This window comes from Orcinus orca, chromosome 14, assembly GCF_937001465.1.
Source record: "Orcinus orca chromosome 14, mOrcOrc1.1, whole genome shotgun sequence".
Taxonomy (NCBI): domain Eukaryota; kingdom Metazoa; phylum Chordata; class Mammalia; order Artiodactyla; family Delphinidae; genus Orcinus; species Orcinus orca.
This window is the reverse complement of record NC_064572.1, coordinates 20,932,639-20,951,156: the sequence shown is the minus strand read 5'-3', so window position 1 is coordinate 20,951,156 and position 18,518 is coordinate 20,932,639.

Here is an 18,518-nt window from a genome sequence, read left to right as displayed (position 1 = left end):
CTAGTTCCTCTTCAGTCATGTCAATATTTACCTTGGACAATGCTTTGTATCCTTTTGTTTATAATTCCAGAATTCTCCAAGACAAACTGATTATTCATGACCCTCTGGCTTGCTTTACAATTTAAACATACCTTCTGCTGAAGTTTTAAGAGCTTGAGTCCCCCAAACTATTTCCTCTACTTCTCATAGATTCAGAACTTGTAACCTTCCATACTCACTTCACGCCCCATATTTTCTTTTCCTTTCGGGGATCTTCCAAGCACTTCTGTTTTGTTGAGTATACTCTTGGAACATGAGCGAGTGAACTTTTTCTTCCCTTCCTTTTACGGTCCCCAGATCCCTCCATCCTGCCAAGGATGCTTTTAGAACATGGCATTGTACCCACCTTCCTTGAACACGCCCATTGTTTCCCCAAAAGCCACACTCTTCCGCTTGTTGAATTTCTGGTTGCTGATACAGAGAACATGTGACCCCATCTTTGTTGTCTAAAGACTTTCATTTAAACCCCTCAATTACTAAAAGGAGGCCCCAGTGGTCAATATGACACCATAAAGCTACAGCACATTTTTCTTGAGAAACCCACTTATATAGAGCCAGTCCTCTTTCCTTAATTGCTCAGCATTTTGTGATTGTGTTTCCTTCAGTACTCTACATGTGGCTTACAGTCATAGAGGATTTAAAATTTACACAGTATTTCACATTCATTATTACATCTGATCCTCCTAACAATTTTGTGAGAAAGACCCAGAAGAGACCTTCCTGAGATCACAAAGTGATTTGAGTAAACCACAGTTTTTGCCTTCGAGGATATTTATATTAATAAATGATTTGCTTTTATGTAAGTCTTTCTGTTCCTGTGGAACACTGTACTTTTTCTTGATTTGGGGACATTGCACGTGCTGTTTCTTTTGCTTGAACTACGCAACTTCTCCCTTTGACCAGCTAAACTCCTACCCCTTTTTCAAATGTCAGCTTCAAGTTTTACTTCCTCTAGAAGCATTCCCTGGTCCCCCAAGTCTGGGCTAGGATTTCTTCCTTTGTGTGCCCGCAACACCCTTAAAAATACATAAATAAGTTTATCATACTTAAAAATACATAAATACACATAAATAAGTTTATCACACTGTCTGCACCTAATGAACACTTGACCAGCATTCACTTGTTACTGTCACTCCCCTTCGCCTCTCCTGCTTGCCACTGTATCCCCACTGCCTAGCTCTGGGATGGTGCTCTATAAACAGTGGTTAAATAAACGAATGATGCCTATTGTGTTTTCTGGTTGGTATAGCTTTGGATCCTTGAGTTCAAGAACAGAAAGGGCTCCAAGAAGGTCCAGGGAATTTGAGGTATTTCCAAGTTCATTCCTTGTAACACCATCTGAATGTTGATAGCTAATGTGGCTATCTGTTGTTTGTCCTACAAGACGCCCTTTTCCCTTACTTTGTCTTTACCTTTTCCTTTTGGGAAGTGTCCCTTTTCCCAGTTTTGGTTAGTGTTATTCAGGTGGGGCTGCCCAATCTTGGGATCAGGAGTAGGCCTAATAAACACAGTCTATCCCAGGGTCCAATGACTCAACCCAGGTTGGTAACTGTGACTTTTTCTTTTTTTTTGCGGTACGCGGGTCTCTCACTGCTGTGGCCTCTCCCGTTGTGGAGCACAGGCTCCGGACGCGCAGGCTCAGCGGCCATGGCTCACGGGCCCAACCGCTCCACAGCATGTGGGATCTTCCCGGACCGGGGCACGAACCCGCGTCCCCTGCATCGGCAGGTGGACTCTCAACCACTGCGCCACCAGGGAAGCCCGGTAACTGTGACTTTTGCTGAAACTCTTAATTAAGAGAGGGTCTTGTTTTCCTCTGACGGTTGCAAGCAATAGAAACAAGCATAGAACTTCTGATTCTTTGGGAGTTTGTGGAGAGATCAAAGAAGCCATCACAGAACCACCAGAGTCAAGAGGTGGTGACAGACAGTGAAGGCTGATGAAGACATCAATGAATACCTGGATTCAGCAGTATCCGATCCTGTGAATTTCCAAATTGATGAACTACAGATCTCCCTTTTGGCTGCAACTAGCTTGAGTTACATTTTGGTCAGTCATGAACAACTGACAGAGTTCTGACTAATTCAACGGAAAACAAAACACCAAGGTATTTTAATTACTGACATTAGTGCTTTTTGTTCCTTTGTGGCTTGGCCTTACGCTTTCACTTCACTCTTTAAAAGAGAAAAACAGTCTTCTGCCTGGCCCCCAGTGTTGGGCCGCACCCCGCAGGCCTGCAAGACTGAAGAGAGAGCCCGGAATCAGCAGCAGAGACATCAGTGGTTCACTGGATGGGGGATCTAACCCGTCTGAAGCAAGGTCCTGGAGTGACTTCCCACTATTTGCAGCAGCGAGTGGGCAGGACACGGTGCCAGTCTTCACTTCCAGGGGGGAGGATACCAGTTATAGGAGGAATTGACATCAGGTTGGCTCATGGGTTACCAGGGAAACTAGCAGAGAGGCACGCCCCTTACCACCCCTTTGTTAAGTTATCAGGTGGAGATGTTCTGATCTAAAGGTTAGAACAAGCACTAGCTGTGGTACGGGTAAGGATGTACGACGGTCAGTGATGTGAGAAGGTGTAGGTGAAGCAGGCACTGGTCTAGCAGGGGATGTACAGAGAGCAAGAGAACAGCCATCATGGGTGGCCTGATCATATACTCCACCCCTACGTACCCTGCACGACCCTTACAATCTTGTCCCTCCCCTCTTCCTCAGTATCCCTGGGGTCAGGTATGTAAAGGGGCACTGTAACCAGATACCACGATACAATACAGACACCAGCAGCTAAAGTGTACCAAGAGTAAGATACCTGGTATGCTAAGAACAGTCATTCGCCAGAATGTGGGCAAATTTTGGAGCTAAGCACTTACGGGGTCAATGGAGAGGGAGTCAATGGCAGAAGCGTCCTGTCCAGTTATTAGGAAAGTAAGGCCACCCCTAGTTTTCACAAACCCAGAGCCACCCCTATGGGGAGGGGAAGGCCCTGGCTCTAAAAGAAACATTCTGATGGCCTAGCCAGGAGTCAGCAGTCAGAGTACAGGTCTGCCTCCCCATGTTATGTTGAGTAACATCAGGGGTGGACCCATTAGGTCTTTTCAAACAGAAAACAGTTAATCCCACTAGTCAGACTTGCGTGTCCAGAAACCAGCCTATTCTATTCCACAGAGCATACCCAGGGGGCCTCATGGTCAGTCAGTTGTACAGTAACATTTACCGACAGGAGCCCTTCTGACGTACTGGCATGTGGGACAAAAAGATGGTGAGAGTCTTTTCCCGCCTTTCTCAGTCATCCCCACATAGTCACATTAGCTGGTTCTATTTTTCATGGAAGTCCAGAGAAGGATGACAATGGCAGCTCACTGTAGACCCAGCAATTAAGACTCATTTTGCAATGAGGCCATGGTTGCTTCCCAGTCCTTGAAGAGGTTTTCTCCACTCAGACTAGGGATGCAATGTAACACATCTAACAAGCACAACACAGGGGAGGTAATGACAATTAAGCAAAATGCAAGCAGTACCTGCATTCTGAGATAATACCACACTTGCCTGTGGTTTTTGTCCTGGTCTACAATACATTTCAGAAAACTCAAGTTTTCAGTAATATACAAACGTATCCAAAATCACATCTACAATGGCCACCTAGTTTTACCTTGAATGTCTGAACCACAGCTACTCCATTTTGACTTTCAAATGCATTCCCCTCCACAATGGCCAAAGCAGATGTACAATGCATGTTCAACAGGTCAAACAACAGGCCACTCTGGTCAGTTTAAGTTAAACCTTGTACAAGCCATAATGACTTTCCCATACCTCCATATGTGAAGATTTTTCCATCTTTTCCCCTTTGGATTGCAAATCTTTCAACAGACAAAAGTATATGTCCTTCAAAGCCAGGGTGAACACTGCCTGCCTGTCCTCATCCAGATCATGTCCCTCGGTGCCAGGCCTCCTTTATATTTGCCTAGTTATCCATGTTTGGGGAAAACTGATCAGATACTGTGAACAAGTTCAGAGGTATGCTGATGGGGAAACACTTTAGAGGCTATACATTTTATCAGTTGTACTGAATTGTTACACAAGCATTGTACATGTGCTTGTGGCAGCAGACTTAAAGCAAGCAGTGATACATCATGAGTAGTTACCCTCCGTGACAACTTCACTAGAAAATGTTCTCTTCCTCTTGAACATTCAGGGCAAAAGTTTGGCTAACACATTAACTTTTTATAAATGTAGACCTCTCAATTAATAGGACTAGAATTTAACATCTGTTGAAGCATAATATTTTTTCCCTCTAAATTACCCTCACCTCCATCAAACATAGCCAAATCAAGACTAATTTGTTTGCAAAATAAGTCTGGTCAAGTGACCACATAGGCTCCTCCAAACCGGCTGTGGTCGCATTCCTCAAAAGGAGTCTCAGACTGAATTCCCAAAAAGCCTCTCAAGGCCAGGACAGCCATGCCAAAGGCCTGCCATCAGATTCTGCCTAGGTGGACTTCTCTCTTCTAGAGATCCCCCAAATATCGAGATTCCTGCACTTGCGGGAAACAGTCTTTCCCATTCACCTGATAAGGCTGCTCAGAACCCAAGAGTTTCCAATTTCTGGAGGGATCAGGCAGAGAGAAAAGAAAAATGTTTCAATCCTATAAGTCATAACTAACTTGAGGGAAAGGGCTTTTCTATATCTGGAAAACACAGATCAAAACCAGTAATATTCTAGCCAAAAACCATAAACATTATAACCATATTCATCAGTTTACTCAGTAATCAATCCTTTTGTTAACTTTTTAGGAAGCCATCAGGTTCTCCCCGAAGATTCTTTCATTTTGTACCCAGTTCAGTGATACGATATGAAATTTATCAGAGATCTGTCCTTGTCAGAAGGTCCTTCCTATGAATCTTTTTGAAGATGAAGCACTTTTGCAAAAGCATCAGAGTACAACAACTGTCTGTAAATGATAAACGACTTAAAAAGGCACAGTTAAACACCTAATTACAATGTAACTGATAAAGAAACTTGGTTACAATAACTAGAATTATGACCGATTATAATCGTCATCCTTAAAAACCTTAAATCTCTGGTAAAAACCAAGAAGCAAGTAATTGCGAACTGTCATATCAGCATTTCCTGACTGGAAAACTTACGCTTTCTTCTTCTTCTTCTTCTAAGAAGGCAAAGGCAAGTAAACTTAGACCCACCCAGCAATTAATGTTCCAATATTTCACCCTATTTGAAATGACCCAGATCGTCAATGAATTCTCTTCATTTAATTTAGTTTAGTTTCAAGTTACCAAAATCTGGAGAGACTATTACAGATAGACATTCCCCAAACATTATTATTCCTATAGAGTTTAAAAATGCCTCTCTCTTTTTTTCTTCACTCTCAGGGATCAGATGATTAAAGTTCCTGAGAGCCCAGGTACATCTCAAACGCACAAGAAGAGAAATACCAATTCCTTCTGGAAGCTAGCTTCCTCTAACTGCATGCGCAAAATCCAGTTTTAGAATGTTAAAGGATTCCCATCTTGGCCATTTTCAGGGATTTTTTGTTGTTGTTCAGTTTAAACGAATAACAGTAATAGGTAATAATACAAATCATTCACTCACATTCACATGCCTCACTTTCAGAGGAACAAGAATCAGCATTCAAGTTAACCTCCGCCTCAGCTGTTAGCTCAGCGTCTGTGGCCTTTCTTAATACGAAAAGCAACGGCCAGCCCACAGCTGCGGCCACCGCCTCAAGGTCTCACCTCATTTTCCCACTGTAATGGCGGCCAACATCTCCACCACAGCCTCAGGGCCGTCCGTGAGTTCTCCGCACTCTCCTGGTGGTCCCCACTCCTCAAGGACAGACACCACGGGGCACCACATACTAGGGGCGGCCACCCCAGGATCTGCCCTGCAACGTTCAGGCCCCACGTGTTAGCGGAGGCCCTGCACCTTCCCACTCCCGCCCTCACTTCCCGGCATCTCGGCGCTCGCGGGAGTTTCCTCCGTCTCCGGGCCGCAGGCCTGCAAGCCCTGTACGCGCCCAGCCTTGAGACCGAAGAGAGAGCCCGGAGTCAGCGACACAAACAGTCGTGGTTTCATGGGTGCGTGGGGGGAGCTCACCCGTCTGAAGCAAGGTCCCGGAGCGACGACACCCCGTGTGGGGCAGAGGGCAGAGAGGACGTGACCGCCATCTTTGCTCCCGGTGCGGGGTGGGAGGGGGGAACACCGGTTACAGGGGGAACTGACATCAGATTGGCTCATTGGTTACCAGGGAAACTGGCGGGGGGCGGCGTGCACGCCCCTCGTCACACCTTTGATAAGTTACAGGTGGAGATGTTTTGCTCTGTAGATGAGAACAGTCTCTAGCTGGGGGTGAGGCAAGTACATAGGAAGGTCAGTCATGGGAGCAGGTGTAGGTGAAGCAGGCACTGGTGGAGCAGAGGATGTACAGAGAGCAAGAGAAGAGTCATCTTGAGTGGCCTGACCATACACCCAGTTAACCTGAAAATTCAATTAAATGGCCTCTTCCAAACAGTACAGTTCATTGAAGTCTAACTATGCACGCTCTTGGAAAGGCCAAACTAGAGGAAGCTGACATTTGGAGAAGAGTATTTTGCATTGAAATAGAAACTGAAATAGGAATGTATTTTTACTTGGTTGTTTGATACCATTTTACTGATAGGACGTTTGGGGAGAAGGGTTTAAGGGGGCAAACAAATACCTAGTTTTTGGTTTATTATCAGTGAACATTATTTTCCCCAATTCTTACCTTGTTGCTTTATTTACAAACCGTAATATATTTTTGCTTTGGAACTTCATCGCTGCTTTCTCTCTTGCTTACCTAGAAGCACTTAGGATATTTAAGGGTTGCAGCCACTGAGATGAGTGTTGATTTCTGCATTTGAGGGATTTTCTATAACTTTATCCCAGAATTAATGAGGACAACAAACAGCTGTGCCGATAAACCCATTCTGCTTGGTGACACACTCTTGCCAGAGCAACTGGCAGATGGTCTGTCTTGCAGAGGATTGCAGCGGAAAGGGAAAAATGCTGTTAGGAGAGTGGGTCCTACATATTTGAAGCCAGGCTCCTCCATTTTTCTCCTCGAATTTAGCGTCTTGCTTCCTAATGTTTTTCTCCACTCTAAATTAGGTGGGCAGCCTCTCTTTGCCATGTATATCTTTCCACCTGGTTCCACTTTCTCTTTCAATTCCAACATTTTTATTTCTTGGCACTGAAAACTTTGCCCAAACTACTCTTGGGTGAGTGTCTGGGGGTGCTATTCCATAAGAAGCCTACAGCTTGATTCAATCTCCTGATAAAATTACAAACGGAAAAACAGCAAAGTGAATAAAAGGAGAGAAGAGGTGCTAACTTAGTGACCAAGGCAATCTTGTCACAGTGGTGTTATCCTGACCGCTGTGAGCCTGGGTGCAGAGCACGTGCCTGTGCTGAGATGTGCCTGGTGCTGTTTTGTCTTTGATTTTTATTACCATGTCTTGCGTGCAGTTACCAGTTGGATATCTTGTGCTCCTCTTGGAACATGTTAACCTATGTTCTAGGCCTTGGAGTGTAAGAAACCTACTTGCGAGTGTCTGGAAATCCAGGTATTGTATTTTGTTTGTTTTAAAATGTCCTTGAAAGAAAGGAATAGAACCTTCCATCTGCTTCTAAGAAGAAGAAAATAGCCCATTTTCCCAAATGCCTGTTGGAGAACTAATAGCCCTAGAAACCGGTGTGGGTACTCTATGGATATTCAGTTATTTCAGCTCAGAATTTTGTCTTTGAGTTGTTCGATATCCTCTATTTCGAGCTCTTTCTTGGACATTAATTATCAACCATTATTTTTTAAGCTGTAGATAGTTTACCCAACCCTAAGAGACGCTTCCTTTTTTTTCCTCAGCTTTATTGAGATATAACTGACAGATAAAATTGTAAATATATAAGATGTACAATGTGATGGTTTGAATGTGTATACATTCTGAAATGATTACCAAAGTCAAGTTAATTAGCACATCCATCATCACACATAAGTTACCGTGTGTGTGTGTGTGTGTGTGTGTGTGTTGTGAGAACATTTAAGATCTACTCTCTTAGCAAATTTCAAGTATCAATACAGTATTGTTAACTATAGTCACCATGCTGTGTCTTAGATCCCCACAACTTACTCATAACTGACCAACATTTCCCCATTTCCCTGATCCCTGGTAACCACCATTCTATTGATTCTATAAGTTCGACTTTTTTGGATTCCACATATGTGAGATCATATTTGTCTTTGTGTCTGATTTCACTTAACATAATGTTCTCCAGTTTTATCCATGTTGTCACAAACGGCAGAATTTCCTTCCTTTTTATGGTTGAATAATATTTCATTATCTATCTATCTATCTATGTCACATTTTCTTTATCCACTTGTCCATTGATGGACACTGAGGCTGTTTCCATATCTCAGCTATTGTGAATATTGTTTCAATGAACATGGGAGTGCAGATATCTCTCTGAGATACTGATTTTATTTCTTTTTGATATATACCCAGAATGGGATTGCTTGATTAAGAAGACTTTATTCTAGGAATTGTTTTTGATGGTCTCAGGATGGAAAACTACTCAAGTCAAAAGGCTCTGGGATACTGAAGCCACTTTTGGAACTGGCTCCCAGAGAATGTTCTTGAAATGCTAACCCCATAGGGAAAGTGTGTACTTTGCTGGTAGGGGAACAAGCCTTAAGGGAGATTGTCAGGGTTTCCTTACACACCAAAGACACTTGAACTATGTGACACAGAGGGTCTCTTCCAGTTCTGATATTATCCAGGAATGTGAGAGTTCCTTTTTCTACAACCTCCCTTCCAGGTGGAAGACATCTAGCTTTTGCCTGAGTGTCTTCCACGATAGAGAGCTCACTCCCTGAGCAAAGCATTCTTTGGGGTTTCTGTAATTGTGAAGGTTATCTCCCCACTCCCTGGAACTTCCATGGAGCCTCTCTTCGGAGCAGCAGGGACCCATCAAATCTCTCTTCACATTACAGTTCTTCAGTGCTGTCCTATCTTCTCTGAGTCATTCTTTGGGGGGCTGTCCTATCTTCTTTGAGTCATTCTTTGGGGGGCTAAACATCTCTATGGTGTTAACTGTTGTCCAGACATTTTATCATCTTGACCACTCTTGTCTGTAGAAACTCCAACTAGTCAGGGTCTATACTAGAAAACAACGTGAAGAACTGAGGGTGTTCAGGTGATGGAATTGCGTATCCACGCTGACAGGGATATGGTAACCTAGATGTGGTCTAACCAGTGCAGAGCGGGCTGGGGCTAAGGAATCCCCTTCTGGAAGCTTTTCACGTTCTTGTTTATAGGAGAAACATCTGCCTCTAAATGCCAAAGTAATCCCGGCTCACAGGCAGTACCTAAGATTTGATATTTGCTGGGATATACAAAGAACCATGTAAAGTCAAATTTATTCAAAATCCAAACCGTGATTTCTAAACTGATACCATCCTCTTGACTTTGCTGTTTCTGAGTGGGAGCCAAACTCTTCCATGCATCTCTGACTTCCTTTTCTCCACCATCTTCCTCCAAATAGTTACTTCTTCCCCATAGCGCATCCTGTTCTTCCGGGCCCCAGTTCCTTTCCCAAGTGCAATCCACCTTCCAGCAAAACATAGGGCATTCCTGTACTAGTCTATGCCATCAGACCTTCTTCAGGTTGCGACAAAACAACTGGCTCGGGGCTTCCCTGGTGGCTCAGTGGTTGAGAGTCTGCCTGCCAATGCAGGGGACACGGGTTCGAGCCCTGGTCTGGGAAGATCCCACATGCCGCGGAGCAGCCTGCCCCGTGAGCCACAATTACTGAGCCTGCGTGTCTGGAGCCTGTGCTCTGCAACAGGAGAGGCCGCAATAGTGAGAGGCCTGCACACCACAACTAGAGAGAGCCCTCACACAGAAACGAAGAGCCAACACAGCCATAAATAGATAAATAAAAATTTAAAAAAAAAAAAGCAAAATCCCTTTAAAAAAAAAAAAAAAAAACAACTGGCTCTTTGGCAGTGCTAATCTGCATTTTCTTAAGACATGTATGCAAGGGGGAAAAAGTGCATGTGACAAGAAGAAGATGCAGAACAAAATTATCCATCTTCTTAAAGGGCCTCATGTTGAAAAGGCCACAAGAGGAACACATTCTCAAACTGAGTAATCACCTACAAATAGTTAAAACAAAAGTTCCTCCAGCCACGACTGCACCTAGAGGAGTGGGGCAGAGGTTCTGATTGAGAACTGTGATTTCCCACAGATTGTTTGAGTCTTAAATGAAATTTGGAAAGGTTCCCTGACATCAAAGGCTGCTCCTTTTGGCTAATCGATTAAGTATGCTGTGCCTGTCCTCCCCCGAGCCCCCCAAGACTGGGAACATATGTCAGATTCTCCCTTTGCCAGTAATTTGGAGGCTTATGATAATAAAACATCCTTTTTCTATGCAAAGGAAAGGGTGGTCCTGGGGAATGTTAAGGCAGCAGAGAAGAGCAATGATTGACTCCTGCCTGAAAAAATATACAAAGCCTGATCAATCCCTATCTGAATATCATCTGCATAATTTGAAAAGAACACACTGAAGGGAATAGGACCAACCTCACTGTCTTGCTCACATATACATCTGGAACAGCTGCCAGGGCCTCTCGGAGTTGATTTTGTTCAGTTCGGCAGCTCTCACTTGAAACCCAGGCAGAAAATGAAAGTGAGCAAATTTACCTCTGGCATTCAAAGAAATGCTTTTGGTCAAAGAGAGTATCTCTGACCATGACTCATTTTCAAAAGAAGCATTGAATTCGCTTTGTCATATTTGCCTGGATTGGGCTCAATCGGCCCTTTTATGATTTTTAAAATATCCTATATAGCCGGGATGGCATTTATTAGGCTTCAGCTATTCAATATTGCATTTCAATGTATGAAAGTCACTGTTCAATTGACTATTGAGTTTTCTAAGGAAGTAAACCTACAGAAAAGAAATTTGCAAGAATCTAAAATAAATGAGCTTGAGGAAGATCAAAATGCCCTTTTGGCTGTTTCAAAGATCAAAAGATCTCTCTTTTATAGAAATCAGGAGTGGTTTGAATAGCCTCTTTCCTCCACTGCAAAGCCCCGTTTTTTCACTATCATTGATAGCTTGGGACGGCACCATATTGGTATGAGAAGCCCTGGGGAGGTGGGAAGATGGTTTCAATCCCCCAAAAGCACCCAGGACGTTTGTGTCTGGAATAGCAGGTTTTTCATTTAATTTAGTCTCGAGCCCAGTAGAGAGAGAAAATGAAAATCCGTCCTCAGTTCCTTCAGGAGGAGGGGTAGCCTTGAAGGACATGAGAGTGTCTCTTGATAATTGTTTTTAAAGCCTGTGAGTATCTTTGTCTCTGTTTCTCAGAGAGCCTGGATTATATTGGATTATATATCAGGAGGTTATCTTTGGGTTCACACTACCCTCAGTTCTGCAAAACCTTAGGAAGTTGTGTAATCTCCCCACGTCTCTATTGCTTCATGTGTTAAGTGGGGATAATAATATGCACTTCATTGACTTAAGCTCCTTCCTACCTCGGGGCCTTTGCTCATGCTATTTCTTCAACCTAACTTGTGCTCAGCCTCCAGGATTCAGCAGGAATGGCTTTTCTTCTGGGAAGCATTCCATGAACTCCCAGACCAAGTTATACCACCTCTTTTTCTCCTATCAGACAGTGTGCTATGGTTTTCCTTTGGTGCAGTTGCCTTAACTGTAATGGAGAACATTCTGTGTGAGTACTGGTGTCATATATCTGGCTCCCTCTATAAGGGGTAGGGAACCTAGCTTATTCACCCATGTCTACAACTAAAACAGAAACACAAACAAAACGTTTGTTGAGTGAATGAAATTAATGGAGATAACGTGATCAAGAAATGGCAATTCCTACTATTCCCCTGTACTGTGAGCTCCTGGGGGCCAGGGTGAGCCTTGCCTCTCCACAGTGTTGAGGTGGAGCCTTGACAGAGCAGCTGATCCGGGAACGTCTGTGGATGTGCAGACGGACATCATCGATCATCTCTCCAGCCAACTGAGTACTTCACCTGCCTGTTTCTTTGTCTTCTCTCTGAGAGCATGTTATTGGAACCCTTGTTCATCTCCTTATGATGCAGGTTTTCTCTTTCCTGGGATGATTCTTCTGATTTCACAGAGAGCTCCCTAGGAGAGGTCTGCAGTGAGAGGCAAGAAACTGGGCGATGACCCAGGTGTGTCCAGCACTGGGTAAAGTGTTGAGTGGGGGTTGGGAGGAGCTGGAGAAATCAGCCCAGTGAGGCTTACAAGTTATATCATATATATATATATATATATATATGTTTAAAAGCTTTTAACTTTTAAACATCACCACCACCGTTATCATCTCCATCACCATTAAGAGCTAAAACTTTCTCTACAGTATAAAAAAACTGTTGCCTCCCTCTGCAGGAAAAAAAAAAAAAATTCCCGTCAACACTATAAGCCATTTATGGTTGGAAATTCACCATTAGGATCTTTTTCCTTGGGTTAAGGCAAATACCCATAAGAAGTTATTTTATTAGTTATTAACTACTTATGGTAAATTAGTTTATCAACTCATTTCATCTGTGAGGATGGTGGTGGGGGAGCAAGCATTAAGGGACTTGGTTGCTTATGTAGGCAGGAAGTGTCTCTTCCAGAGTTTAGTTGTAGATAATAGAATTCAGTCTAGCTATTCTTTTTAAAGCAAAAATGGATTTCATGCAAGAAATGAGGAGCTTACAAAAATCCCTAGAAAGGCTGGAGGAGGAGGCTTTCAGCAGAATTTCCAGGAGTCACACCCTAGAACAACACCTCAGAACTGACCCACTGAGGCAGCTGCTGCCTCTGCCGTGATCAAGCTGGTGAAGAAGGAAGTCACCTCGATAACTGCTGGCTCTTGCACCTCACCGCATCTACCCCAACCTGTACCAACAAAGCAACCCTTGACTTGCCTCTCAGTAGTCACAGTGCTAGGGTGTGGACCCACATGTCTCCTCCCTGTGCTGGCTAGCAGAAAGGGTAGGTGCAGCCTCTACCTCGACACTTACTTTCAGCTTCAGAATGTCCTGGGGGAGTGTCTGCTTGGCTGAAGTCAGGTTTCATGTCAAACCTAAGCTGCAGAGCACCCTGGGAAATGGGACCATTTAGCTTGTCAGCTTCTGCAGGGCCAAACAGTGGCTCTCAAGGGGTTGGAATGGATGAGGGTGAGCCAGCCTACAGGCTACATGGTGGGGGTGCAGGAGAGCATTTCTGAGAGAAAGGGAAAAGGGGCCCAAAACAACCTCGACTGACCTTGACGCTTTGCTTAGAGCTGGTCCTGGTTATTCAGAGGAGGCATTTTAGGTATGCCACATCAGGGACACATTGGAGTTTTCTTTGGGTGGTGGTTCTGAGGTCTGCATGTTGACCTATTTATTTTCTTGAGTACATAAATAGCCTCCTTCTTCTATGCCCCTGACATTTATGGGGGGTGTTTTAGTTCCTTCCTTCCCAGAAGAGGAAAGGTGTTCAGACTCATTTGCAACTGGGTGGCCTTTCTTCAGGCTGGTGTCCACTGGACTGAGAAAACACTTTCACTACAGTTGTTGAAAAGAGAAGCTTTAGATGCACCCCAGGAATAGGTGGCACTTCTACCTTCCAGGTAAATCGCTATTTCTCTGATGAGGAGACTCCAAATGAGGTCTCAAAGTTGTTCACTTTTGGATGGATCACGGAAACCCCTCTGGGTTTTGGAAGCAGGCAGTCAGTGGCGCTATCCTGCCATCTTCTTTTGAACATTCAATCCAGCAAACACCTTAAGCTTTAATAAACATCTTCTCTTTTAATAGCATTGACTCCAAGCTAATAAGGCAACTAGCGCATCAAGTGAACGTAAATTTCTCGTTAACAATTTATGTAACTTTGTTGAAGAGAGCAATTCCAACTTCTGCTAACTGAGTTTGTAACAGAAAAGATGGAGCCATTTTACTACCACCCTCAGGACCTTAATCACACTCCGGGAAAGGTAAAGTGACTCTCATTAGCAGACTAAGAGCTAAAATCCAGGATGGGATAGAAGGTTCCAGAACACAGTAAGAGCCCAAAAACTTCAACAGGATTATAAAGCAGAGGCACAGACTGGCATTTCACAGTGTTTTGAATTTTATTGGCCAGAGGAAGAGCCCTTTGACTTGAAGCTAAAGCCGTGCGTAAGACTTTGAAGATGCTGGCTTTAGGATGTGGGTGATGTGTTCAATTCTCCCTCTGTACTTAAGATCTTTCTGTGGAATGTGGCACCACGTGCTGGGTAGACCTGTAAGAGGACTTACCCTTTTCAGCTGATCCAAAGCTTTTCCCTCTGGCTGCAGGAGGTGGCTGTAATTTAGGAGTTTCATAACGAAGCGCTGAGCGAGACTTCCTAAAGTGACAGCCCTGTGGGCAGAAGAACATGTGGCGTGTCTGTGATCGGCCACACGTGATTGCATTTGAAGGGATTTAATAATTCTTCTTGAAATTCTCAGCTTTTCCCTCAGACATTCCTCTGGAAGCCTGATTAAATGCATATTATTTCTTCTTAAGTGGTTTTACAGGTTGCTTATTTTGGGTTTATGAGCATCAACACATTTTAAAAGGTATTAGTGGGCTCTGCTGCTGGATACTTGTTCTCTAAATCATTAAGTTCACTATCAGCCTCAGATAATAAGAAATCTTTCAAATGTCACTTTTTTTTTTCTTCTTGTGCATTCATTCAGGCAACAAGTATTTTTTAAACACCTTCTGTGTGCTAAGTTCTAGAAATACTCCAGTGAACAAGACTGGCGAGGTCTTGCTCTCACTACAGTGTAGAAATTTAAATAAAAAGTTTGGTAAAGTCTATATTGTTGTGAAATCAGGAGGAATGAATTTGAATTTGAATTAGTCTTCCTTTCCCATTCAATAAAAATCAAGGGCAAATGGAGAGACACAAACAGGTTATGGTTCCTCTGTGTTCTGTTGGTGTGTGGTAACATTTAAAGTTGGAAGATGAGGTGAGTGGGGGGGGGGGAACTACTACTTTTCTTCTTGTCACCTTCTCTCAAGGTACCTGTTCCATAGAATTTGAAATTGTCCAACTGTTCTAAGTCTGTACCTCCAAAAGAGAAAATGTGCTGGCAGAAATCCTTTCACTGCCTGTTTGGGGAGACACATCTTCGCTACTACAGTGTATATAAAATCTCTGTGTCCCGTTATCAGGGCTGGGGTGCAAGGCGCTGGGACCGAGGGGGAGTGGGTAAAGGGACTGTGATTAAGTGAATCATTTAAATCATGATGGAGAAGAGACTCAAAAGGCAAGAACTAGGTAACTGGAACTATCTGGAAAGGTGAGGCAAACAACGGCAATAAGTGCTAGTCACAAGGTCAGGAACAAGTAGGTCAAGGTGAGGGCTCGGAATGGAGGCTGTGAGACATGTTGGGCTGCAGGATATTGTTTTTCTATTTATGTGAAGCCATGTTGTCAAGTGTCACGGGTAAGGCCTTGTCAGCTTAAAAGCCCTTGTTGGGGCCACGCACACAGAGCTCACCAGAAGTGGTGAGCTGTGCAGCAGCAGGAAGGCTGGCCTCAGAACAGCCTGTTCACTTCTCCCGTGGCTTGGGGGAAAGCTGGATGAAGAAGGATGTGGGAGAAGAGCCAAGGATGCCACCACCTTCTCAGGAGAAAACAGTGGTTAACCGAAAACAAGGAGTTCAGCAGTGTCCCTAAAGCTGAGACTTTACGCAGTACTTTCCCACCCATCTCACCTGTTCCTCCCGGCGGCCCCGGATGCAGACAGGTGGCTGGAGGGAGGACGGTTCTTCTCACTTGACGGATGATGAAACTGAAACCAGCGAGAGCAAGTGAGTTTAACGTCACATGACTGTGTAGGGTCAGACTGAGAGCTTGAGTCCAGAGCTCCTCATTTTAGCTGCAATTCTCTTTCCAGTGCAATTTACATAGTATTCAAATGCTATGTAAAAATAAGCAATAATGAAGCACAGCATTATAAACGTATTGACTCCCTGAAGCCTGCGGCTGTTAAGCCAGGTCTCCGTGATTCCTTTGGAGACTTTGGCAATCCCCCTGGCCGCCGTCTCCTTTTTCATCTTTCTGGACTTGATTGGCACTGGAGGAAATGTGTCACTGAGCATCCACTACGTCTGCTCCCCTCAACATACAGACTGGCATTCTATCTACAGCCTCGGTCCTATGGGTAATTACGATCGTGGAGTACCAGCAAACGTTTATTCAGTAAGATTTCACTCATTTGCTTATTCGATTGCTGAATTATCTTCCAGGAGTAAATCAGAAGGTTTTACCATTCTATTTGCTTACTTTAGTTGGGAAATCTGAGGGAAATGAGTCCAATTCACTCTTTACATTTCTAATTAAAACTTGTTACATTTCAAGCTTTTTGACAGGAAAAAAAAGACAAGAAACATTGTGTAGAAGGCAGCTTTGAGAAGACACAATCCATGTGGTTGCTTGAGCAGGAAGGGTTAAAAAAGGCAACAACAAAAAATCTGCTTGATTTTGCTGCTTAAAAAAAACAACAACTTAAACCATCCTCCAAATGTAGCTTAATCCATTTTCAGACTCTATACATTATGCATCAAGATTCTGTACAAAAGGAATTTGAGAGGAGCATTTGCATGAAACCACTTCAGTGGATTAAATTTGTAGTTCAGCATATTAGACTCGAAAAGTATACAAGACATTTTTGAGCCCTGCCTCTTTCCTTATGTGCAAAGTTCCTACTTCAGGTAAGTAACTTTTTAAGAACGGGTGGATTCCAGCAGCTGTCTTGAAAAAAAAAATTAAGAAAGGATTGGGTCTTCCTTCCACTTAGCTTAGCAATGGCTACAGAATCTTGAAGAACATAAAGCATAATTGAGAAGGTTGATGTAAGCAGTTCTGCAGTTCCTGAGGTTCTTTCAGGCTAACGTGAAGCGACGTTCCCAATAAAAGGAGCTCATACAGGTACCTCTGCAATGACTGAAAATGCTCCCAGCTTCTGTACAAGACGGACTTGCCACTATGGTTGAACAACTGGATGGAAAGCTCAGAATCCATCATCCAGATGTCTTCACCTAGTGGAAGTCAAACATCATTGACACCACATCTGGATGTTTGGAGGGCTACTGCAATTATTATTTTGTTAAGTAATCGATCATTGGGATCTTGGAAACATAGTATCTATTTTCTCTTACCCCAGAGTACATGTGTCACCGGAGGAACATACTTTAATGGAGGAAAAGTCTGGAGCATCCAAAAAGCAACCCATTTCTGGGCTGTGAAAGATGGGAGGTCCTAGGTTGACAGGCAGTGTCTGACCCCAAGGCATCATTACCTTGGGCTGTCCAAACCGTGGGCTGTGCAAACAATCTAAAGAGTATCTGAGAGTTTCTATGGGAACTTTTATTTTTTTAAGTGCTGAAAAGTTTCTAGTGGCATGGCTGGTTGCCTGGGCTACAGTGTTGTGTTGACAGCTCTGGTCCTTTTCCTGACAGCTGAAGATTAGGACAGTGACCAATGAGAGCGTGGAGTTCTCCTCTGAACTTTCTGTCAGACTGGTGATTCATTTTGAGACCTACATTTTATGAATGCTGTGAATTCAATGCAATGTAGCTGTTGAGGTGTCTACATTCAAATCGGATTCCATTAACTTTATGGTGTGATTAAATGTCTGAATCATACGGACTCTGGGTTGAACTTATGTGCCTTCTGAAAGCACTTTACAAGATTGGCACCTTCAATGAGTGTAATCTGATGCATGGGATTAGGAGAACAAAACCTGAAAAGATATCAGCTCAGATATAACAAGGATTTAACCACCCAAATTTGAGAGTAGAGGTGGACGCTCACTCTCAGACTCACTCTCAGATATTGCAGAGTGGAGCGCTATTCAGCATGGATATTTTTTCCTTCAGAATACTCGCTTTTTGACATTAGAAGGGACTTGGTGGTCTGCCATTAGGGTGTTTTTCAAACTTTAAAGTACCTAAGCATTAACTGGGGTGCTTGTTAAGAATCCCAATTTCCAAGTCCTGCCTTCTGATTGTGAAGGGCTGGAGTGGGGTGCAGGAATTATGGACCTCCTTGGGAGAAACTGACTTAATTCCCTTACATCTGGAGAAGTGATGTGGCTCACCTATGGCCTGGACCGCAGCTATTGGTAAGAGAGCAAGACCCAGAACTAGATCTCTTTACATTTTCTTCAGGGATCTTTTATCAGCTACTTAGTTCACATTCATCAAGATCGATATTTATGACGTGGAAATTGTCAAGTTTGAAAGCCACATGTACCATGTTAGAAAAAGTAGAGAAAAATATGAAGTGGCAGAGAGAGAGTGAGTGAATGAGTGAGTGGCATATTGCTTGCCATTTACCAAAAATGAATTTTGATATCTAAAAATTTAAGGTACTCCTGAGGTGTTAAATGGGAGCTGCGCAATGCTT